A 15,000-nucleotide genomic window follows, 5' to 3' on the forward strand; every position below is an offset into this window, starting at 1 on the left:
CTCTTACTCCGGCTTCAGGCGGCGGCCCGGACGTGATGGAAGCATCTCGTATGTAGAATGTACACGGTAAGAGGATGAGGTCTTCGCCTTTTGATTGAGTTTCCGAACGAAATGCTTGCTTCTGCTTGTCGAGCAGCCTCACTTCATTCATGCATGGGCCTGGAAGAAACGAAAGCGAAGAAATTCCTTTCCTTTAGCGGCCGCTACTCTAGGATGTCAATAGCTCGACCATTAGGGAGAGGACAGAAAAGCTCGACCATTAGGGAGAGGACAGAAAAGTAAAATTCATTCATTATCTTACTGATCATGTAAACGGAGACCTTTAGAAGGTTCCAACGATCTTATCCCATCAAGGTCAAGGTGTTCAGATCAATGCCATCTAGGGTTCGATCAGTGATAGCTGGGGTCATCTTACCTGGAGCAGATCGGTTGATCTTATAGACACGAGACTGAACGTAGGGTTGACCCACTCGACTAAAAGGAGAGGTTCTTTATTTTTGAGCTCTCACCTTGAGCCGATCTTATTCAATGGATTGTGACTTTCTCAGCTTGAGCTTTCTATCAAATTTCCATTGATGGACTAGTGGACTCATTGGACTCTTCTATCTAAGCTTGAGCCCGAAGCGAGTTTAATTCGTCCTTCATTTCATACCTCAGTCCGGTGCCTATGGGTTCCATGACCTTTCCGTATTCGATTCAATCCTGTTTTCGTCTTGAATAGTAATAGTAAATAAACGGGCTCCAGTAGCGAATGAAATGAATAACTTCGATTCAGCAAAGGCGACTTCGGAATGATTTAAAGAAAGATCTCCGCTCCCCTGCTTTCGTAGACTGATCGAGTCAGGTTGAGCTTCGTTGCTAGTAGTAGTCTCAAAGTCAAAAAGGTATTCAATATCGAATAAATGATCATTCTAAGCTTGGTAAGATGGAAAGGGGCTAGGCCAAGAGCAAGAAAGACGAGACAGAGACTTTATACGTAATTAGAAAAACCGGTCTGGTACTAGAGCTATAGGCTTCAAAGCTATAACAATGGAGGTTGGGAATGACTATTTGTTACTCACCTTGGAGGTATGCTGACCGAAGGCAAAGGTCAGCTATTATCTTTCTTTTCGACTTCAGGAGCTCATCAAGCGACTCAGCCTGACTGTACTGATCCAAGAGTGTATCCGTTCCGGAGAAATAGGCTTTGGTGAGTTCAGATCAATGGAAGAAGTTGCCTCTTTTAGGCCAGTGAGCCTAATCTATCTGTCTGTCTTACATGCCTGATTTTTTTGACCAGATTCAATCTACCCTTAACCATTAGTGGAGAAGCTTAAAACTCCAGTGTGCCTGTGCCCGTCGCCAATCTGATGCTTGGCACCATAATCTTTTCCTAACATCATCGGTTCAGCACACAGGACTAGTAAATAAAACCATTCTTAGTCGTTAGCGCTCTTTAACAGTCAAAAGAAGACAGAGACCTGTTTAATAATTAGGTTCCATGTCAGCTGAAGAGTAGACAATGCTATCCATAGAATAGCCTAAGAGAAGATCGAAAAGAGAAGCTAGCCCCATTGCTGATGGTTGGCTCGGATTGCAATGAGGAAGAACCCGGAGCAAGGTTCTGAATTTGCTTGTCTCCGTCCTTTCTATCGATTAGAACTCAACGTGAGAAGCTAATAAAGTAATTGGTCGGGTACAAAATGAATGTTCAAAGGTATTCTAAGACGTTCTCTAAGCGCCCTGGAATTCCTTTCTAATAGAGCGGCTCGAGGACGGTTAAACATTTTGTTGAGAAGAAAGCCTTGACGAGGTGCAATCCTTGTTACCGGGAAAGTAAACAAAAGGGGAGGAGGATACGAAGATCACAAGAGTTTCTTTCCCAAAGAGCCCCGTAATCCCCCTGAAAAGCCCCGGGATGGAACCCAATAGTGACTGTCAAAGTCCATGTCTGCAGGAAGGCAAATCATATTCTTTCTTAGTTTCTGAAGAGCGGGTTGAAGCCACTAGCTAACGCCCACCTATGTTCACTCCTGGGAACAGGAAAAGAAGCTTCGACCTCTATGGCAAGAAGAAATGGGACCGAAACCCTGTTATGTCAAGGGTGATACGACTTCCATTTGATATTGGATACCAGATCGACTCGCTTTTCACCTTAGATCAGGGCTAGATCGGGGCTTTTTGGTAATTCTTTGATACTTTTCTTTTATCGCTTCTCCTCCATCAATTAAATGGCAGAAGCTTTCTTCGTCGTGCTTAGGTTTTGAGAAGCTTATTTCATTCATATCCTTCCCAATCAAAAGGAGAATGCGGGTTTGGCACACTTGAATTGGGACTTCGATTGGAGACCAACTTAGGGTACTGGTTTCGCCTTGGTTTGGTACATTCTTATCTACTTGGGTTGAGCCTTTCGTTGAGCAGTTGAGCAACCAGCCCTGTTCAATATTTGCAATGCGATTCAAAAGCTGTAAGAATTACGATTATTAAGCTTACGTAATATATATATTCGATTTGCTTCGCTCACATTCTCTTCCTGAGCTTACGCTTGCAACTATATTCCTTAGCACTAAGCGTCTTCAATCCTCTCCCTATCGGGAGAGCTACTACATAGCCTCTCCTTTAAGTCGAGTGGCTTTCGCTCCTCTCCCGTTGGTCGAGCAACTACGTACCTCTGAGTTACTTCATACCTTAATAGTTGATCTGCCCCTTGTTCTCTCTAACAACACGCAATTAAACTCTACTTCATCCGAATGCTGCTAACTCCTCTTTCTAGTAGGTTCCTTTTTTCTAAGGTGCTTTATCTTCTTTTTGTTGGATTTCCTCTTCCTTACAGAAAAGCCTATATTTCCAAACAAAGGCTGAAAGCTGATGTTTGCCAGTCACAAGAGAGACTTTTGGGATGCTCTGATGAGTATCCCGTAGTCGAACGATACGGTTTAAGGTAAACTAACCCTTAACTCTTTGAGCTAAAGGTAATTGCCTTATCTTATAGAATTGATCTTGTTATCCTTAGCTTTCTAGAGGAAAGCAGTGAAAATTCCTTTTGGAATTCAATTTCTAAGTCTTTTACTGTAAGAAGCCAGGTTAGTATAGAGTACTAAAACAAAAACCTGGGAAGCAGATAGGACCTGATATAACCTGAAGACAGGAAAGGTTTTAAATGGATGTTACCTCACCCTCCTATTTTTTCTTTTGTACTTTCCTTGACTATTAACTACAGATTGGTTTCAATTGAAAGCTATAGTCCTGATACTACGTTAAATTATAGGATATAAAAAGAATCCCAGTAAACCAGCATTTCACAGCTTTCTTCAATCCTCGCTTCCCGGACATAGCTGCATTTCCGGACCGGCTGCCAACTCTTCGTCCTTAGCCCGGAACTCGTTCAACGCTAGAGAAGTAAGGATTCAGTCTCGCTTCATCGCTCGCTTGACTGAGGAAGAAGGGAGGAAAAAAAGAGATTCCCGGGTTCTAAAGAATAGAGAAGGTTAGGATCACGATACTTTTGGGAAAATGAAGAGGAATAAAGAACCTTATTAGGCTTACAGCAGGAACTCGAATAACACCGGACTATTTCGACGAAAAGGCCTGACAAGGGAAGGAAGTTAATACTCGAAAGCCAAAGATAGATATATTTTGTCTCGTCCCTTACTTAGTCCCGTCAGTAAACATTTCTTTTTTCGGGCCCGACCTTAGTTGAGTGCCATCAGTCAGTGGGAGAGACTTCCTGAACCCTTCGTTCAGTCGCCTCACTAACTCCGTGAAGCGCGCCCTCCGTTTATCTCGCTTGTAGCCCCCATAAGCGATCTATCTCTTCTCCTTTAAAGCGAGAAGTACTAAACGGACCTTAAACTAGAGCCAGGAGACAGATCCGAATACTGACTCGAGGAACAGGCCAACGTAGCTTACGGGGAAGGGGATCATAAAGACTAAACCGGGAGTGCAGTTACCATAGCTAGTTTCGTGAGGAAACTCTTTTTCGCAGGTTCAGTCTTTCAAGCGGCTGTGCAGATGGAGAATCTGTTGAGATCAGCGCTTCCGGCGGTTCAAGGAAGGGAACCGAGACTCCGGGCAAGTCGATCAGAGCAAGGACCAGATAGAGACGTTAGAGCTAGTACAGGTTTAGTTCCATCTATCTCTTTCGGGAGTTGGGTACGCTCAAAAGTGAAGTCAGTTAGTGGAGCCCGTTACCGTTAGTCAAGTGATTTGCTCAGTAAACGAGTAGAAAAAGACCTTCTTTCAAGTGTCTGTTGTCAAAAAAGACAATGCGCTTCCGGAGAACAGAATCTATCCTTTCGGCTCAAGGCCTCAGTGCTCGGTAGGTCGTAGATAAAACGGTTAGTTGCGTTTCGGGGGTCGAGGGCTACTTTTAAGAGAAAGCTTTTCATGTCATATACACCTTTAAGCTCTAGCTCTATCAATTCCTTCCTTTAATCTGCCTTGACCCTATATACACGATACCACCGAACCAAAGGAAACTGATTCAACCTGAACTACGTGAGAGCTCAAAGCTAGTCGAATCCTTACTTTTTGTTATCCCGCTCCTGAGCCATAGCCACTAGGATCAGAAGTAAGGGCTACTTACTTTGGATCACTTTCTCATCCGCATCTCTTTTCTTTCACATTTCCCAAAACTCATTCGATTGCTCGTAACGGGATGGATAAAGATGGGGGTAGGGACTATTGATGTAAGGTAAGATGCTAGCGGTCTAACTCGGGTAAACAGATGAGCCGGTTATAGTAGGTAGGCTTCTATCCGACAGGGTTTGATGGCTGATATCGGATAGGAAGAGAGAGATGACATTTCTAGTGAACCCAAGAAAGGAATGTAATCGAAGAGGCCAGGAAAAACCTGTGAAACAAAGGCCTAGACGAATGAACAAAAATTATGCTGATCTTGTATGTAAAGAAGGGAAAAGGAGATTCAACGAATGCTTGACGCCGGTATCTATCTATCATCTTAAGAGTTAGCACGAGCTAGCGAACTAAAGCCTATTAGTAATAGGGGATGAATCTCTAGACCTAAAAGCAGTGCTTTATAGAACTGTTATGCTACCGGCTTCTTTCAGTCCTAAAGTCAATCAAGAGGCTAAACTCGATCTATCTTTCCGGCTTAGCCGAACTTCTCCCCTGGTATGTCCTGTATGGTATGCCCTCTACCTGGGCAATCACTGAAGGATATTCTGATTCAAGCTCTGAAGCGAATTCTTTTCTCTATTGTACTCTCATCGACATCTCCTTACGCTGATTCAATAGCAGCTGGGTCGTGAACAAGAGCTGAAAGACGTTCAAGCTCAAAGCTAGTCTTTCTGTCATAATATATTCTATTGATTTCTACTCTCGAGTGACTGGCTTTCCTTTCGAGCAGACTAAGAAGAAGCCCACGGAGCGGTAGCAGCTACGACTTCTTCCTTCTGGGCTTACTTGCCAAGTCCAATAGCAAGGGATTCTGTACCAGCAAAGCATATTGTTCCGGGTCTTCCCTCATAGTTCTAGCTTTCTAAATTAGTCTGATCGGTGCGGGAAAAAGTCCTAAATCAGTAAATCCGGAAGTTCCTGCCTTCCCCAGAGTTCTTCCTTAGAGGGTTGGCACAAAAGCAGCAGATATTGAAAGTAATAGCAAAGAAGGCTAGGCTCCTCGAAGCAGATTCTATTAGATCTTCCTAAACCGTAATTCGCTAATCTCGATGAAAGAGCAGGTAACTACATAAGGCAGCTTTCCCCGCTCTGTCTTCTCTACGATTTACGGGTACTTACTCATGCACGGAATCAAACTTCAGGAGGTTGCCTGATGGGACGTCGGCCTTTGCTAAGGACTTTGCCTGGGTTGAACCCCTCTCTTCTAGTGTAGCTAGCCGCCCTTCCTCCAAGACTTGAATCAGGAATATCATTTCTGTACTATGCTGCCTTTGGCCCTGCGCCTGGTCTTTCTTCTTTATTGCCTTGGCCTTTCACCGGATACGCGCAATTCAGCCTTGGCATGTAAGATCTTTCACCGTAGCGCTTCTCCCCATTCGAGCAAGGAAGAAAGAAAAGACCTTCATCCTACTGAAGCTGCTAACAGAGACTGAGCAGATATTGACCTATGAGATTTGTAACTTCGGCTTGGCACCTTCCTTTGGTTCGTGCTCGCACGGGCCGTTTCTCTGCCAATCTCGAATTGGAATCTTTGTTTACCCGTAGGCCTTCCAGGATCACTTTTTGAGCTCGCAACGTTGAGTTTTATTCCCAGTTGATCCTTACTAATCCATATGAAGTTAGGTTAGCTACTTCCGGGATAAGGAATTTCAGAAAAGAAAACCCGAATGAAATGGGATTTTTCCTATCTAAGCTTTGAACCAGCCTTATAGATAGACCATTTTTCTTTAAAGAAAGTCCTGATTTACAGAAATTTTAGTTTTTTTTTTCATTCTAAAAATCAAAATACTTCCAGCCAGGCTTTCTGTGCTAATCCGCATTGCTTTCAAGCTTTAGGAGAAATTTATAATGGAACGAGCCTTAGTTCGGTTCTGGTGCTCAATCTAGTAATAGTACGGGCAGGGCAGGGCCAATTAAGAAAGACTTTGTAGGGAAACCCGAGTTCCACTAGAGTAGCGAACCTGGAAAGCTTAGTAGTTAGCCAGGAAAGCTGGAGTATAACGCAAACCGGATAAGCGAATAAAGTCATTTTTTCACGAATTCTAGGCGGGGATTAAGCATTCCTTTGAACGCAATGAGAAGATCTAGGGTAGAAAGTAGCTCCCCAGTAGAAAAAAGAAAATCTCGTCCCGACCTGGGGTTGGCTTGAGAAGGAGAGTCTCGCCGGTTGTTAACAAAGCGGCATGCAAGGAAGCAAAGATGAACCGGCTTGGGGGGAATAAATAATATGAATGTTCGGGTGGGTCCTTAACACCAAACTACCTTCTCTTCTAATCCTGCTACGAAATATCGATTTTCAGGCGGTAAGGTTTTGAGCCAATCAAGTAAGCGAGTACCTGTACCCGTCCCTGCTGTCGCAGGTGATGAAGTAGTGGGAGTAAGAAAAGGTTAGTGAATGAAATTTCCTTCAAACCTGTCAGTGTGAAATCAAGCTTCATAGTCAACAGAGTCAAACGGTGAAACGAAATCTCTTTCATACAAATCTTATCTTATGCTTGGCTTATTCGTCATGAGAATAAGAGAAATGGTTCAGCCGTTATGGATAATGGATGAAATTCCTTCAGGGATAGTGGGTGCAAAAAGAAAAGGCCAAGCACCGAATGCCGTATGTTAAGCATATAGTTTCTTTCTAACCGCCGGATTCATTCTTGAGCTGTTTTTTCCTCACACATCCAAGTCGGACTCTCTCGTTGGTCTGATTTTGTATGATTCCCATTCATTATACGTTCTTTTCGAAGTCATAATCACATTCTCTATATCAGGATTTATCCAATCGTTCGATTTGATCGTGCTACCAAAGAAAGAGGTTACCTGCCTTCGATTCCAAAGCTGTATATTGGTCCTCCGTAGAGTGAAGAAAAAAAGGCTGTCACTGTTCTAGAAGAGGAAGCGTAGCAGGCACGTATCGATGTGCAAATGATGGGCAATTTTTTGACAAGATCGAAAGGACACGGACAAACAAGGATAAGAAAGAAACCCTAGGACCTTCTATTAGCAACACTAACCCAATCTCGATGAAGAAAAGATAAAAAAAGCAGCGCTTCTTTTAGCCTAGGTAAACCTAGGGTTGAGGTTTTTTGCTTCCGCGAAAGCCTTCTTTCGTGCACATCCCACTTTTCTATGCTTTTTTATATATGTAAATCTTTTATTTGGTTTCGTCTCGGGCACAAGGGGGAATCCATTGTTCATTAAGGCGCGGATGTTCGTATGGTGATTTTTCCGCTCCTGTGCCACCACTCCTATCCGAAGACGGAAACCCGATTCTAGGGCGAGTGCTGAACCGCGTAATGCAAAAAGGAAGTCCAGGACGGGCCCCGATAGAACCAAGAAAATTGACTCTAGCTTGAAACCCCATCTATGAGCAAGGGAGAATAAAATTAATAAAATGACATTGGGACGGTCGGTCCAGTGGAAATGACCAGTCATCCCCTCAGCCACGAACTCTGGCCCGGAGTTCTCAATAGCACTAAAGCGCGGAAACCATTAAGCGTGTTGAATCAGTGTCCTAAAATCGAATAAGTCAATTTGGAATGAGAAGATTGGTCTATGGTTTGGGGAACCGATAGCATCCACTTTTGTGGCAAAAGCCGTGACAACAGAATCTTCTTAAGCGGAGAAGGAAGTACTTTGGCCGGTAAAGCCCCAGCCGTGTGAACTGAACTGAAAGTTCCAGCTGACGTTTATGGTTGTGAATTCCTTCCCACTAGAGGAGACACCTTTGAAAGGAGAAATTAAATAATGAGTAATAGAATTTTACATTCGCCAAAGTAATCCCTTCCTTTAATGGTGGATCACCCATATCGCTTCTTCCAAAGCTCCTTAACGGCAGGTTTTTTGTATAGGATAATAAGGGCTTTCCTCAAACAAAATTGCACTCTTTCTATTTCTTGAGGAGAAAATCAAAATCCAATTCATCGAAAACGAGGGAACTTTCGTTAGTCAATATCCCAAACATAGGGCTTATGTGATACCTGTTGGATTAACGGCCTAGACCGAAGAAAATAACAAGTAAAGCAGGTCAGGTGTGAAACTTTTACGTCTAAGTAAGTGAAGTTGTGCTAACCGGTCCTATCCTAGATCCAACCGAGTTGGGAACGAGCTAAAGTGGATTGATCCGGTCGACGTGGCTAAGCTGAAAAAATAAGGGAGTCCTATATATTACTGTATTGATGGCTCATTTTGGCTCACTTCATGGGATCGCAAATGTTAAGTACTCAGATTTATTAGAGAGGTAGCGGGTTAGCTGTACAAGCAATTCGACCTCTTTCTTATAGGGGGATGGGGTTTAAAGCTACGTCTATAGAGGTATAGGGCAGCCCAGAAGCAAGATTCTAGGCAGGCTTAAGTGGGGATTTTGGTCTAGCCATTAGAGATAGAGAGTAAGTTGAGCCAAGCAAGGCTTTGCTAAGAAACCAGTCTCATGTTTTGGTTGGTCTCAGGTAGCCCAATTCTCCTTTCGAACTACGGGATTCGGGTTGGATATGGTGATAAGCCAAGCCTAAAACTCCCGTCGCTTAACCCGGTGAAGAAGCCAATCGAATATGCTTAACACACCCAAGTCAAACCTAAGGGCTACGAGTGGGGATTTCTAGGGAGATTCAAGCTGTGGCGCAGCTAGCTTTAGTCGGCATAAGAACAAACAACTAAATGGCTATCCTTAGCCTTTTGTTAGCTTCGGTGGCCTGGAGTCTTCTACGGGGCATCTCTTCTTTATATTATAGATTATGAATTCGATTCAGAACACGCAAGAAAAGCGTTGATGGAACCATGCAAACAGTGCTCATTAACTCACTAGCGTCCCAATCAAATCATTCCAAAGTACTTCTCCCATGCGCCCCATTTCGGAACAAGCTCTTGGTGAAAAAGACTGGCGTGTAGTCCGAACGAAGATTAAAATTCTTAGTTATTTCCTTTTTCTTGAGAAAGCTCTGCCGAGTAAGGGAATGCTCGTGTAGTCGACACTTGCACTAAGCTCTTCAGAAAATCTTCCAGTAAACCGACGACTGGAGTCTGGCCGTCCTGAGTGATAAGCACTACTAAACCTCAGTTCAGTGCCTAATTTCTTCCATAGCACCCTTTATTAGAGCGCAGACTGGTGTATTGATCGGACATAATGCTCCCCTTTCGTCATAAGGCGTGGTTTCTCACGCCCTATAATGATGATCAAATCACGATCATGGGATAGCCCGGTTCTAATTCTATATGCAGATTAGAATGGAAATTAAGACCCCGAAGCTTATTTAGTTCCAGATGATGTAGAGCCAATTCGAATTTCTTTCCTTAGGTTCCTAGCTCTCTCGGGTGGGTTGGAAAACTTTCATATCAAAGGGAAGGTTGGTTAGCTCTATCGAACGAAGGTTAGGTTTTCAAAGTGGTAGGCTTAGAGCCAGCAATAAAGCTAGAAAAGTCTACCGCGAGCGAGTAGTCTTTGCCGAAGCCAAAAAAGGGACATGCTTATTTCATCTTTACTGAGACTTCATGCAACCCCGGGTGGGGCCGGGGTCCAACTTCTTTCTTGTTTTGTTTGTATTGGACTTGCCGACATATCCGATACGTAAGTGAGTCGGACCTTGTCGTTCTGTCCATTTTTTGGAGTGAGAATAGTAAGTTGATTCCGTTCCTGAGGTTCTTTCTTCGCAAGAGTCAATGCTACTAACGCAAGACTGGATTCAATACCTTAATGCCAGGCAAGCTCATCAATCCCGATTGCTAGCGAAGCGTCACTTCAACTAGTCCATTCTCGGAGGGAGGCCCTTTTCTGATGAATACAATGATTCAGGGGACCCTGGAGTGATATACTTTGCTTTCGTGTTTTCTTGCCCACGTCTACTTTACGACAGCGAGTGCCCCCTCTTTCTTATGTTCTGACTTCCATCTATTCTATTCCGCCCAAGGGCATCCAAGACAAAGTTGGCAAACCGCGTTTTGGCTTCAGTCTTATATCGCAAGCAGGCATATTCTTCTTTTCTTTTTGACCCTGAGCGGTTCGTATCAAGAGAGCCGCTCTCTTCAACTGGTAACCATTGGATTGGGGGTCTAATTCTGCAACAACAAAAGTGCCTGGTCAACCTTTGGTTCGATAGGCTGGTGATCTCTGAATCCGATTCAGTACTCGATGATGGTATTCTTCTTTTTTCAGTTCAGTATTTGACTAGGTAGGAGGCTCTCTTAAGCCTGACTCCGATAGCCGCTCTTCAAGCTGATGCGCGGTAAGATACTGATTTTTCTGGTGTAATAGTATTCATTACAAACCTTCATTCTCGCGTTTTCCTCTATCACTAGATCTTCCCTCGTGGGGATGAGATATAGTAGCCCTTAAGCTGTTGAGCTAAAGTTTCAGTGAAATCCTTGTTGGTGCAGGTCTGGGATCAGTAGTAGCTTCCTGAGCGACGAGAGCCTTCCACCTCTGGTAACATGGTTGAATTGCTAACTTCTTCTTTTCATTAGGGACAGGTCTTTTCTTCCTCTTCCCTCGGCGGAGGGGTAGGGCATACAAGGGGCTCGATCGAAGAGAGACAGTGGTGACTCGCCAAGAAAGATTTTAGAAGTGCTACCTGGCTACAGTCGGTTGATGTTATAAAGTCCTCCATTATGGAATGGTTCTCAGCAGCACGTGAATCTCCTAACTCGCTTAAAGTGACAGCGTTTATTTCATTTATATATATTCTATTAGCTTAGCTGAAACGGATCGAGTGTCCTACAAATCAATAGAACCTAGTTCGTTCGGATGATGTACTTGGTAGGACCGTAGCCCAAGCCACCAGGCGAGGAAAGGTTTCATATTTTTTCACTTCTTGCCACTCTTCTCATAATCTAATGGTTGAACTCTTATTTATTTTTTCATATGCATTGGATTCCCAGGAAGAAACGAAAGAGACTCGCGAAGAACAGTCATAGCCAAGTGGATGGAAATAGCATAAATAGAGCCAAGCCTTCTCTAAAAAAAGCAAGTGCAAGTCCCAGGAAAGCAGCTAATGTTAGAGGACTTTTGCTTGATTCGACTTCAGCCTTGATGTGCCTCCTCCTTTTTCAATATGAAATTCGAGATTAAGTAAGTTGGTCAGTCACACAAAAAGGAGTAGCGAATGGTTCAGTTGCATTAACTTCTGCGGACAGGAGGGATAACTCGCTATTCCTAATACTCAGACTGCGTCTCTTGCCTACACTTACTAAAATGCAGATAATCTTGAATGACCGTCGGTTTCAGGTGGCGAAAGCCCATTGTATTTATTTTTTCTTTGATTCCGCCCGTAGGCGCTAACAAATAAGTAAGAAGCTGGTCCGATAGTGAAGGGAGAACACTTGCTTGGTACAACTCTCATGTGGACGTCCTGCTTGATACAAGCAATCCGTAGAAAATAACACAATAGGCAGGCAGAGGCTATTAGTAAAGCGGGCGATTACCTTAGGAATTTAGTAAATATGATACCTTATATTCTATTGATCTGGAATTGGGCCAATACGATTGATAGGTAGTCGCCTTTTCAGGTAATGGGCTCGAGGAAGCAAATTACTCTGTCCACGCGTGGACTAGACCGATTGAAAAGATTGGAAGGCCGGGTAAGGCAAATGGTCTTATTCTCCTAGAAGAATGGACGTGTAGAAGCATCTCGATTAGTTTATACAATTTGTAATTGTAAACGAAAAGGATTGTTGATGCTCTGCTTGTACACAAGAAGTCGAATCCAGCAAGTGTGGCTTTTTATAGATAGGAGTATGCCAGGTACTGCTTTTTGGATGATCATTGGCCCTCAGATAATGATTGTGTCAGTGCATGATGACCCGAAGTCTTAGTGCAGCTTAAAAAGGGGCTTACAAGAATGAAGAACTAGCTCGCGCGGAAAAGAGATCTCTTTAGTAACGAATAAAGTGCTAATCTCGCAGTCAACTGCTAAGAAGCGGCGGAGAGAGGTGTAAATCATGAGTCAGCAAGCCGGATTTCGCCGTGGAGATTTGGTGATAGGCCTGCGTTGGTGCATAAAATAAAGACTTTCCATCCGGGGCCTCTTTCGATTTAACCTTACTGCTCTATTTATCTGTTATTTTGTTTACTGCAAAGGGATTAGTTGTTTACGCTTTTTAGTTTATAAAGAAAAAGTACACTAACTATATCTTTTACCAGCCTGTATTGCTTGTCCTGATTCTCCTAGTTCGGATGGAAACCCTGATGAGACAATAGAAGAAAGCACTACTTCGAAGAAGTAATGCCTTAGTTCCTCTAGGGCCTTTAATCTTTCTATCCTTCTCATCTCATATGCAAAGAATACGGTCTTTCGGAAGAGAATACGGTGAAAGCGGATAATCCGGCGTCTGCTTATCCCTCTTTGGGTGGAGATGGTGATACAGGAGGTGTTGTGGCTTTGGTGGAAGGATGGGAAGATCCCCCAAAAGGTAGACAGACTCTCTTTTAGTTTGGGATGGGATCCGCGATCCGTTGTTTCGGGATAGACTGGATCTCTTGGTCCGAATTCTTCTTCGTATGTTTCCACACAGATTTGAAGAATGCCTATGCCGTAACCCGCCTAGCCGCCCTTCCCATTAGATGAAAATAGGAGAAAATAACGTGGTCTTCGGTCGGGACAGGATCAACCGCTCTTTCGTCCTTCACGCTCTTCTGCCTACTTCTTCCTATCTCTACTTCTACCAGGATCGATGGTTTCTTGTTGGCTTAGCTTGCTTTATTGTTTGAAAGGAATGGCTTTACCAGGATTTGGAAATGAGATTAAAGGTTGGTTACCTGGACTTAAGAAGGTCCGTGTCCCTTCAAGAGGACTTCTTCGCACTAACCAACTCGAGATCTTAACCTAGTGACACACGAAAGATAAGATTAAACGACTCGGCTCGCGGAGGATAAGAAACCCTCCTTTCATCGAAATATGCCCTAAAAGATTCAATTGCGGATCGTGATCGAAATAGTTTGTTCGTTCCCATGGATAATCATAAGCGTGATCCATCCACCTACTCCTACTCCTACTTTGTTGAATTATAAATCGAAACGAAAGACTCTGCCTTTATCCTAGAACCAGAATATCTTACAAAAACCTCGGCCAAACCGAACCGAGCCAAGCCAACCTTGTTGCCCTATCCCTGTCCGATCTCTTCGCTACCGATTCAAATCGTTCTTCAGCTTTCTCCCCGATCAAACTACGCTCCTCTTTGAGATATATAAAATCCTCTCCGCAGCGCAGGTGTAGACTGACTGGGGGAATATATCGCTCAACGGGGCAAAGAGGGAGAGCAAGCCCTTCCTTATGAAGCGGAAAGAGGTCGAGATGCGGTGTCTACTCATTCACATCGGCGAGGAGACGCTGTGCATACTTTAACCCTTGTCATTTATCTATATCTATATGATTCAAGTCAAGGGGTGTGGGCCTTGCCATGCATATAAGTCGGCAGGGAAAGGGAATAGGTTAGAGACAGAGGTTAGGGACGATTACGAGTGCCAGTTCTGGTTCTTATGAGTAGAAGAAGAGGAGATTAATAGCCCGAGCGAGAGCTCCCAAGCCGAGTCCGTGCTCTTTCAGTATTCAGTAGTGTTGGTAAATTCTTTGATATAGTTAGTGTTCCGCGAGTGGGAGAAGGAGAAATCCGAGATCAAATAGAACCGCAACACCCCCGAGGGCCTTTTCATAAAATTACATAAGAGAGGGACAAATGCCGTCCCTTGCTTCTTTCTCTGTGAAGATAGACTGCTGTTTATTGCTTTGCGTGTCAAGTGCGAGATTGGATCAAAAATAGCGTATGAAAGGATTATGGTCTATCTAGTACAGTACGATCGATCAAGTCATTCAGTAAAGTCTCTTAGCTAGGTCTTTATGGAATTCTATCTATTAGCAGGTCGGTCTAGTTCCTAACCTTGATGGTTGAATTGGAATTAATGTACAATAAGAAGAGAGGCGAAAGAAGTTCGATAGCCATACTAGTGATTTGTAGGAGACGAAAAGTCTTTAGTGAACATTTCATGGAGAAAGCTTACATGTTGGGCCAGGCTAGTTTGCTTCGATGGTAGGAGTCCACGCTGTGAGGCAGCCATTTCCAACCCGGATGGGCCCTTTCTTTGCGATCCCAGAGTTCAGGATTGACGTCCTTTATCGAGCTTCTATCTTGACACAGTTGTAGTCCCGGCTATATGATCGGCCACAGAATGGTTGGTGGTATCCGAGTCGACTATAGCACACTAAGCAACCTGCCATTGATTAAAACAAAAACATCGATCGACCTTTGAATCGTATCATCTATGGCGAAGGGAATCGTAACATTATAATTCCAATTCATAGAATAGGCTCGTCGTCTCTTTCCTGTTGATGTGAAGTCGAGAAAAAATCTCGTAAGAGAAGAAAGGCTTTTTGCCTAGGATCGTACCGTAGAAAGAAAAGAAAGACT

At 43.7% G+C, this 15,000-nt stretch overlaps 1 protein-coding gene across 1 annotated transcript in view; it reads left to right on the forward strand.

The window, feature by feature from the left end:
* Positions 1-2,387: 2,387 nt before the first annotated feature.
* Positions 2,388-15,000, forward strand: part of LOC114712905 (uncharacterized) — a 15,970-nt gene continuing 3,357 nt past the window's right edge. The window contains exon 1 of the mRNA XM_028897467.1: positions 2,388-2,391. The gene's annotated coding sequence lies outside the window, so the exon portion shown is untranslated. The remainder of the gene's footprint in view (positions 2,392-15,000) is intronic.

The sequence above is a fragment of the Neltuma alba genome, unplaced genomic scaffold (assembly GCF_004799145.2).
Source record: "Neltuma alba isolate B1F8T4 unplaced genomic scaffold, ASM479914v2 tig00001860_pilon, whole genome shotgun sequence".
In the NCBI taxonomy this organism is placed as follows: domain Eukaryota; kingdom Viridiplantae; phylum Streptophyta; class Magnoliopsida; order Fabales; family Fabaceae; genus Neltuma; species Neltuma alba.